The sequence below is a fragment of the Hibiscus syriacus genome, unplaced genomic scaffold (assembly GCF_006381635.1).
Source record: "Hibiscus syriacus cultivar Baekdansim isolate YM2019G1 unplaced genomic scaffold, ASM638163v2 tig00110032_pilon, whole genome shotgun sequence".
In the NCBI taxonomy this organism is placed as follows: Eukaryota; Viridiplantae; Streptophyta; class Magnoliopsida; order Malvales; family Malvaceae; genus Hibiscus; species Hibiscus syriacus.
Genome location: NW_024062573.1, coordinates 254,656 through 265,218, shown reverse-complemented (window position 1 = coordinate 265,218; position 10,563 = coordinate 254,656).

Genomic DNA, 10,563 nt, shown 5'->3' with positions numbered 1-10,563 from the left:
GCTCTTGACAAACAATCGAGTCTGATATCTTCTCCATGTTGAAACATATCAAGTTTACTAATGGAAAAATAAATCAACCACCTAATACATGATCAAGGAAAAAGGCAAAGCATGTGTATGATTGTGATGTTGACCAACATAGTGATGATGAGTCTGATGAAGGGGATGATCCAAATGAGGTAGATTTATGGAAAAGATGAGTATTTTCTTCAAGTTGTCTTATTGGAAGGATCAAATTTTGAGACATAATCTTGATGTCATGCACATTGAGAAGATATTTTTTGAATATACTATAGGGATCATTCTCAATGTCGATAGAAAATCTAAAGATAATCTAAAGAGTTAACTTGACTTAGTCGACATCAAAATTCGTCAGATCTTTATCCGTATTTACATCCTAATGGAAATATTTCTTGTCGCCTTTTATTTTTGCGATGTCGAAGAAAGAAAAAGAAGTGTTTTGCACGGTGTTGAAGGATATAAAGTCCCATATGGGTATGCATCCAATATATCTCTATGTGTCAGTATTAAAGATCAAAGACTTTATTCTTTAAAGTCACATGATTATCACTATTGATGCAAGATTACTACCAGTAGCTTTACGCAGTATGTCGAGTAAGGTGCTTCTTCTATCATTGAACTTTATAATATAATGAAAGCTATCTGTGGAAAGTTCTAATGGTTGAAGAACTTGAGAAACTACAAATCGAGCCACCTTGGCTTTATGCAACTAGGAGAAGATATTCCCACCTTTATTCTTCACAATTATGGTGCACCTGCTAATTCATCTTCCTCACGAAGCAAAAGTTGGTGGACCAGTTTTCCATCGATGGATATCCTATAGAGAGGTGTTAATCAACTTATATGTATTAAGTGACTAAGGATTATAACTTTTCATCACAACTATTTACATACTATTTTGTTTTGTATCTGGGTTCTTATGAAAGTTGAAGTCTTACTGTCATAATAAACGTTATCCAGAAGGATCAATTGCTGAAGGGTATTTGGCAGAGGAATGTATGACTTTTTGCTCTAGTTATTTGGAAGATGTTAAAACAAGATTGAATAGACCAAATAGAAATGATGTGTTCAGTACTAATGACTTAGCTTAGACTTATTTGTTTGAAAGTTATGGTGAACCACTCGGCAAAGTTGAAATTGCACACTTAGATGATAAGTCTTGGGTACAAGCACGCTAATATGTTCTTTTCCATCATGATTCAATATATCCCTTTCACACGTAATTTTTATGGACTAAATCCTAATGTATTTACTTAATCTTTTATTTTTCTCATTCTTTAACGATATAATATACTTTATAGTGAGTTTAAAGAAGTCTTGAGATCTCGTGTACGCTCCCGAAGATTATATTAGTGAGAGATACATAAGTTATTCAAATAAACTTTTCATAAATGGTTAGGGTAAACGGTAAGCAACTATATCGACATAAATGCCAATTAATTCACCTTTCACGTGTAATAGGTTTGGAGTGGCAGAGAAGTTGTTGAAGATGTTAAATATCTTTCTTAAGGTGTGAATAGAATTGTTAAAAGATATAATGACTTCCTCATTAATGGGTTCAGGTTCCACACTTAATCTCGTGAAAGATTAAGGGGGACACAAAATTATGAAGTACTTGTTACTTCTTCAACTACAAGTTATGCTAGTGCCAGGGACAATCATCCTGTGGAGGGAGATGCAGAATATTATAGAATTCTTACAGACATTATTGAGTTGGATTATTATGGAAAATGAAATGTTGTTTTGTTTCGGTGTGACTGGGTTGATGTAAACACTACTCGAGGCATAAAAAGATATAAATTTGGTTTTACAATGGTGAATTTCTCTCGATTAATTCACACTGGTCAACAATTGATGGATGAGCCATATGTATTTTTTTCTCAAATTAAACAGGTTTTTTACTGTCATGATCCAATGGATGAGGGTTGGTATGTTGTGCTCCGTAATATCCCTGAGACTTGATAGACATCAGGGATGGAAGTAGAGATGACATTGAAACAAGATCAGAAGCTTTACCTTTTATAGCACAAAACTTAGATGTTACTATCACTAATACCACACAATGTCAATGGGTTCGGGAAGACGTGGATGAAGATATTTATGAGAATTGATATGACATAACAATGTATTAAGATTTTATATCTTAATTTAGTAATTTATAATATTATGAGTTATAACATGTTGTCCTTCAATATATTCATTAATAGAAATATTTTCACTAAATTTGTTGTTTATTTATTACAGATATCATGCCCAGGAGAAAATTAAGTGGTTTGCGGATTGTTCGAGCTTCCCAAGAGGAGGAAGAAACAAATAATGAGGAATCAACTGGTGTTGGCTCTTCGAAAGTCTCGATTACTTTTGAAGAATCTGTAAAAAATTTAGATGTAGATGATACGAAAAAATCAACCCCATATTCCACCATCTTAGGTGTAATTTTATATATATGTTTTGTTTGTTCTAGTTAACAATGTTGAACTACATTATATTTTACGATATAACAAACTTTGATTTATTATTATGGAGTTCAAGTTGGTTGTTATGGATTTCAAGTTTGTTGTTATGGATGTCAAGTTTATTGGATAATGCTACAGGTTAAAAATTTAAGTTTGGGTAACAAAAGAGCATAAAACAGCATCTGCAAAATTTTTGTTAATTAGCGGCATTTGTTATACAAACACCACTACATACATACTCAATACCAGTATTTTAGAGAAAAAACACCACTAAAGTTCTAGATCTTTTACGGCGTTTATACAGAAAATGTCACTATAGTCATAGTCAATAGCAGCGTTTTACATTCACAAACGTCACTATATGTCATGACCTTTACTGGAGTTTTTGGGAACAAACGACACTATATGTTAGAACATTTACCGGCGTTTATTTACAAACACCACAAAAGAAAATATTTATAAAGATATTTTCAACAACGCTGCTAAATATCATAACCTTTAGCGAAGTTTATTGAAAAATACCGCTAAAAATCATAACCTTTAGTGGCATTTGTGGACGATAAACGCTGCTACCTTTTGCGGCGTTAGTTTTAGAGGCGCTTTTGGCAGCGTTTTTTTGTTTCACCACAAGGGATTTTAACGACGCATAAAAATGTCATTGTATGATGGAAAAAAACACTACTAAAAACTAGTTTTGATGTAGTAAAGAATCAGAGGGTTATAGGGATAATGATGAATGTGAATTAAACCCTGAACTTGTTAGAATAGTTAAATAGGAAAATAAGCAGATTCTACCCCATTACAAGGTGACTGAGACCATGAATTTGGGAATAGACAAAGACAAAAGGAGGTCAAGATTGAAACTTCACTTTATTCAGATAAGAAAAAAACTTATAGACTTGTTGCATAAATTCAATATGTGTTTGTTTGGTTTTATCAAGACATGTCAGGGTTAAATACGGATATTGTTGTACACATGCTACCGACAAAGCTAAAATGCAAGTTATTGCAGCAAAACCTTCAAAGAATGACCTGATATGTTATTAAAGATCAAGGAATAGGTCAAGAAACAATTTGAAGCTAGGTTCTTACAAGTATCTAAGTATCTGGAGTGGATAGCCAATATTGTAAGTTCCAAATAAAGATGGAAAAGTTTGAATGTGTGTTGACTATCGGGATCTTAATCGGTTAATCTCAAAGATAATTTCCCGCTTCCACATATCGACACTTTGGTCGATACACATCTAGACATGCCTTGTTTTCATTCATGGATGGTTTTTTGGGTATAACCAGATAAAGATGAATCCCTAAGGCATAGAAAATACAACATTCGTAACAAAGTGAGGCATTTTTTACTACAATGTGTTACCTTTCTGATTAAATAATGTAAGGGCAATGTATCAAAGAATCATGGTTACTTTGTTCCATGATATGATGCATAAAGAAATTGAATTATATGTGGATGATATGATTTCCATGTCCCAAACCCAAGAAGAACATGTGGAAGCCTTGAGAAATTTGTTCTTGAGATTAAGAAAGTTTCAATTGATGCTCAATCCGAACAAATGTACTTTTGGTTCCACCTCAGTGAAACTGATTGGGTTCATAGTCAATAGAAAGGAATTGCAATAGATCCTAACAAAATCAAATCCATTCAGGAACTACCGCCCCCAAAGAAACAGAAAGAGGTGTGGGGATTTTTGAGGAGATTAAATTATATTGCCAGGTTTATTTCTCAATTAACAGAAATGTGATTCAATCTTCCATTTATTAAGGAAACAAAATCCTGGAATATGGGATAATAGGTTCCAAGAAGCCCTTGAACAAGTAAAACATTACATGTCAAATGTTCTAGTTTTAGTACCACCAACTCTAGATAAATTGTTGCTTTTGTACTTAATGGTATTCGAAAATTCGATGGAGTTTATATTAGCACAACACAATGAGACCGGGATGAAAGAACGTACCACTTATTATCTTAGTAGGAAGTTCAGTAGTTGTGAAGTTAGGTATCCCCCGATTGAAAATTTATATTGTGCCTTAGTATAGGTCACGAAGAGATTAAGGCAATATTTTCTATACCATAACATGTGGTTAATATCGAAGTTGGATCCATTAAAGTACATGATGGAGTCTACAGGTTTAATCGTAAGAATGGTGAGATGAAAGATGTTACTATCTGAGTTTGAGATAATATGTTAGTTAGAAGGTAGTAAAAGGTAGTGCCATTACAGACTTCTTAGCAAGCAGAGCCTTGGAAGATTATGAACTTGTGAACTTTGAATTTCTGAATGAGAATTTGATGTGTATATCCACAGTGGAAGAGGATGATTTTCTAAAGGATAAAGTTTGGAAAATGAACATTGATGGTGCCTCAAATGCAATAAGGCACGAAATTTGGGTAATATTGGTCTCACCAGAAAGAGATCATTAACTACTCACAAGTTGATTGGATTTTGAATGTACCAATACATGGTTGAGTATAAGGCATGTATCATGGGAATTCAAGTAGCAATTGAACACAAAATCAAAACCTTAGAAGTATTCGAGGATTCTACTTTAGTCATTTATCAGCTTCGTGGAGAATAGATGCTAGAGACTTCAAACTGATTGGTACAAGAACTTGGTTATGGAGCTGATAAAAGAGTTTGCGGAGATCACTTTCTTTTGTCTCCCACGCAAAGAAAATCAAATGGAGAATACTTTGGCCACATTAGCTTCAATGTTTAAGTCAATGACTCTACTCGAATGATGCCCATCCATAAGAGTATAAAGAAATCCCATCTCATTGTTACAACATTGAAGAAGATGATGAGGACAGTTTCCCATGGTATCATGATATTCTATAATATGTGAAATATCAAACTTACCTGGTTGAAACTAATAAAATGACAAAATATTCTACAGTATAAGAACATCAAACTTACCATGGTATCATGATATTCTACAGTTTCCCATTATTGCAACACCGTTTTATCTTTGTGGTTATTGATTATTTCACCAAATGGGTTGAAGCAACATCCTATGCAAGCATCATAAAAGGGGTATTTTCTAGATTCTTGAAGAAAGAGATTATTTGTAGATATGAAACACCAGAGATGATCATTTCAGATAATGCTTTGAATTTGAACAATGATTTGAATGCAGAATTGTGTGTGATATTTAAAACCAAGCATCATAATTTCACTCTGTATCACCCAAAGATGAATGGGGTGGTAGAAGAAGCAAATAATAACATCAAGATATTGTTGCAAAGATGATCGACACTTATAAAGATCGGCACGAAAACTATCATTCGTCCTTCTTGCATATCATATCTGTTCATACCTCGACTAGGGCAACACATTACTTATTGGTCTATGGAATGGAAGCGGTCCTACCAGTTAAAGTATATATTTCAACTCTAAGGGTATTAATGGAACTAAAGTTAAAAGAATTTGATTGGGTCCATACTAGATTTGATTAGTTGAATTTGATTAATAAGAAGATATTGAAGGCTATCAGTCATGGTAGGATGTATCAGAAAAGAATGACGAAAGCCTATAACAAGAAAAAAAACCCCAAGAATTTCATGAGGGATCTGGTGTTAAAGAAAATTCTTTCAACACATAAAGACTTTTGAGGGAAGTGGATGCCAAATTGAGAAGGCCTTACGTTATGAAAAGACATTTTCTAGATGAGCCTTTATTTTGACTGAAATGGATGGAGATGATTTGTCTAATCCTATGAATTTTAATTATGTCAAACGATACTACACTTGAAGAAAAAAGAGAATTAAAAAATGGAACCAAAGTGAAAACCCGAAAGGGCGCTTTGAGAAAAAATGTGGAAATACTAAGGCAAAAACCCGAGAAGGGGCGCTTTAGGTATAAAATAAGAGTGTTCAAAAGAGGAGGAAAAATAAGGTTCAAGATGAAAACCTGCAAAGGGTGTCTTGAAACCAAATGAGGATTCGAGTTGAAAAACCGCAAAGGACGGCTTGAATGTTCAGGATTAGGCTCATGAATTCCTTCAGAAGCCTAACAATTCAGAGAGGGATTTACAACTCAATTATCCCTAGTATGACCTGAGTCCTCTAGACTCATGTAAATTTTCGGAAGAAATCTCCTGTGAGAAAATAGAAGGACTCCGACACTTTAAAAATCCATATTAGTCATTTTTCTTTTTCTTTTTCTTTTATTCAATCTTTATTCATTTTAACTATTTTTTATTTTTTTTAAATTATTTAAGTTCCATCATTTTTATTTAATTCGATTTTTCTCATTCTTGTACTTTTATTTTTATTTCTTTATCTTCTAATTTACTTTTCTAAAAAAACAAAACTTGTTTCAATTTTCACAATTTTTTAGATTTTATTTCCTTAATCTTTTCGTGTTTCTTCTTTATGTTTTACCTAATTTGTTTTTATGTTTGAATTTAAAATTTAATTTAATGTCCTTTGTTGTTCTAAATCAATTATATTTTTACATTTATGTTTCATTTATTTATTTATAATGAGTATTTATATTTATTTATTTCGACATTCCTATTTATGTAATTCATGTATTAATTTATCATGTTATGTATGACTGCATTATTTCTATCTATTTTGGTTTTCGTGACGTTTTACTTGATTTTGCAGATTAACCCTAGCTTCTATTCGTATCTTTTATTTAGAGTCGTGGCCTTCAGCTTTGATTTTTTTTAAATCTCTTCCCACTTTTAAAATTGTTCTAATTTCAATTTGTAACTTTTATGCTTTTAACTTAGTCCTAGATTTAAGTTCTTGACTTTAGATTAAACCTTTAGGTTTAATTTTCACTTAATTAGTTCATCGTTTAGATTAATTAGGGAAAAACTTGGAATAGTTCCCGCATGTGCTCTGGATTAATACTAGAGCCTTGACATTAGATTTAGCACAATTAGGCTTTTAACAAATAATGTACTTTTGACTTAGACGAAGCCTTAGGTTTTAGAATTAGTTCTTTTTAGTCCCTACTTTAGATTAATTAGGAGAGTAATTTAAAATGGTCCCCGCTTTTGCTCGGGGTGCTATTTTATTTATTCAAATAATAAATTATAAAACTTATTAAGGTTAATATTAGAGCCTCAATCCTAGGTTAGGTTTTATTTAGTCTCTTTAAACTAGGATCAATAATTTATTTGTTTGATTGTATTGCATTGCATTGCATTGATTTTAAAATAGACAAGCCCATGTTAGTTTATTAGGGATTTACAATATAACTTCCGCTTTTGTCCCAGGGTGGCTGCTGTGAATTTCTTAAAAAATTAATACCTTTCTAATTCATATCATGATTTCAAAATTGAGTAATATCTATTTATTGGGGATTGATGATATAATTTTCACTTACGTCCAGGGAGACTATCATTAGTTTTTAATAAATTGGTAACCTCTTCAAAAATTTCAAATTAAAACAAAGCGTAACCGACTAGATACTAATTTTGGGTGTTGTGAGGTGGTAACCATTCCCCATATATAATCGACTTCCGAACTCATTTTCTATTTTCTCAAACCAAAACTCCGTTATTTTAGTAAAATTAAATATTTATAACTCAAATTTTTAGTGGTCCAACTCACTTTAAAAATGATTAGTGACGACTCTTATATTTTTAAAACAATCAGACCTAAGGCTTAAGTACCGTTCCGACCTCGTTTATAAATCATTCAGTAATGGAACAAAGGAAAGCATCTCGACCTTTACCTTTTTCAATTGACATACTTATTTGAGCTCTCATCTGCCACTATTAGTTCGAAGGACCAAGCTATATCAAGACTTCTACCCACCGTTTGTCAAGAAGTACCAAGGATTCTACCCACCGTTTGTCAAGTAGTACCAAGGACTTACCCAATACTTTGGGTTAGGATGAGGCCCATCAACTCAATCTCTGCTCATCATCCAGGTTACATCCATTACAATCGAGCCTACTTTAAGGCGTTTGCCTCAATCCACATCCATAAAAGCCTAAGGCCTCAAAACCTTGTTGAGGTCCAATACCTCTTTTCCATATTATAACCCATATCAGACTAGACTAAGGCCTAAATTAATGTAAAGCTTAATAATTCGAGACTTGACCTAACATGAGACCAATTTTAATCGGTCTAACCCAAAATTTGATTTGACCAAAACCCAAGCTACTTTCACCTGAACCACTTTGACTCGTATTTGACTCTTACTCGTTCTAATATCCTACATCTGACTTGATCTGCCATAATTGATTTAGCCTGAAATCTAAATCGACCTGTAGTTTGATACGTTGACTTAATTACTCTGATCCACTTGAAATGTTTACCCATAGACCATTAACATTGATTGTTGGCTGTTGGTTGTTAACTTTAACCATTTATTTTGACTTGTTTACCTTGATTGACATGTTGAGTTTGACCCATTGACCACAAGAGTTCATTTTATTTCATTTGATTCTAATTTGTATTCGTTTGATACTGATAAATGCACTTGTTTCAAATTTTGAGAAGATATTTAATCAATTCGAGATTTCATCATGTTTCTATTTAAGTTAATTAATTCGATTAACGCGATAATCAATATTTCTTATCGAATTTTATATGTTGTGATTGGGAGTTCAGGAGTATTAAAGTGCTATCAAATCACATGTTTAATAAGAGATTAATGTAGGATCTTTAGTTTTTAAAAGCGCGCCTAAGGCACCGGGCGCAGGTGGTACCTGAAAAATCACCTCCGGAGGTACAGCTGCAGCGCAGTACGGTTGGCGTACTCTTCTTCCGCTTTTGGAGCTTTTCGGCTCAGGCGCAGGCACTGTTCTTTTTACGCCTTAACGGGGGAGGGGTGGTGGGAAGAGAGATAGGAAGAAATAGATGAAGAACAATGGAAAGAAGAATATTAGAGAGAAATAGTAAACCAAAGGGAAACAGAAGAATATTAGGTTTTATAACATTTACAAATAGTAGCCCAACTACAGTTCTTATTTATTTATAAAAAGGCCCTTTTAGTACTTATCTAATTAATTTGAACCCTAAAGTTCATTTATAAAAGGCCCCTTCTAGCATTTACAGGTTTTTTTGCAAATAGTAGCCCAAATCGACTTCATTTACAGGATTTTAAATAAAGGGTTCAAATCCTAATATTTATATATAATTGATTTAAGTTTTTTAGTATAAAATACGTCTCGCCTACGAAAGGCACTTGCCTTCACCCTACGCCTTGTGCTTAGGCTCCAAGACCCTTTGCGTCTCGGTGCGCCTTGCACCTTTTAAAACTAAGTGTAGGATCAATCTATATTGGACTTAATTCAACCAGAAAGTTAGATGAATGTCCACGCTTTGCGATTCGTAAACTCAAGAATATCAAAATAATTATGTGTCCTCCCTTTTTTTGGTGCTATAACTATTCCAATATATATATAAAGTTTTTTTTAGATAAATATAGGATGAATAGAAGTAGTATATGTTCAAAGACTCTTAATCATTTGACAATGAATGCTCAAAACCCTGATATACGCGGTGATCGAACCTGAGACTTAAGGGATAACAATAATATCTTCCCCACTAAGATAATGTAGTTGAACTACCATGTAACTTTGTCAGTTGGTTGTAATATGTGTTTTAAGTTGCGAGTATGATCTCTAGTATACATACTTTTTATATGTGTATGTGAAATGTCTGGAAATATATAACTGTGAATAATACTTTGATCTTGTTCTAAAATATGAACTGCTTAATCTATTTTGTATCATGTTGTGGAAGTCATGCTACGCAAATATTTTGATTTGCATTTAGTTTATCATGTTATTCATGATCATTTTGCATTGGGTTTTGGATGTTTCGGAGACCCATAAGACCTGGTAGTTTATTTGTGCATTAGATATTAATCTTACGAGTTGTGACATCCTATTTTCTGGTGACTCTTCCATTTATCAATTAGCAATTCACATCTTGATTTATGATGAAAGGTTGATATCGTGATATGGGAAACACACCACGTTATGGTGATTAGATAAGTAGATAAAGGATTTACTAGTCTACATCAATATCTGTGCATGAACATAATATTTTATTATAATGATATTGTATATCTATTTTGCTACAACAATTGGAACATACTTATCT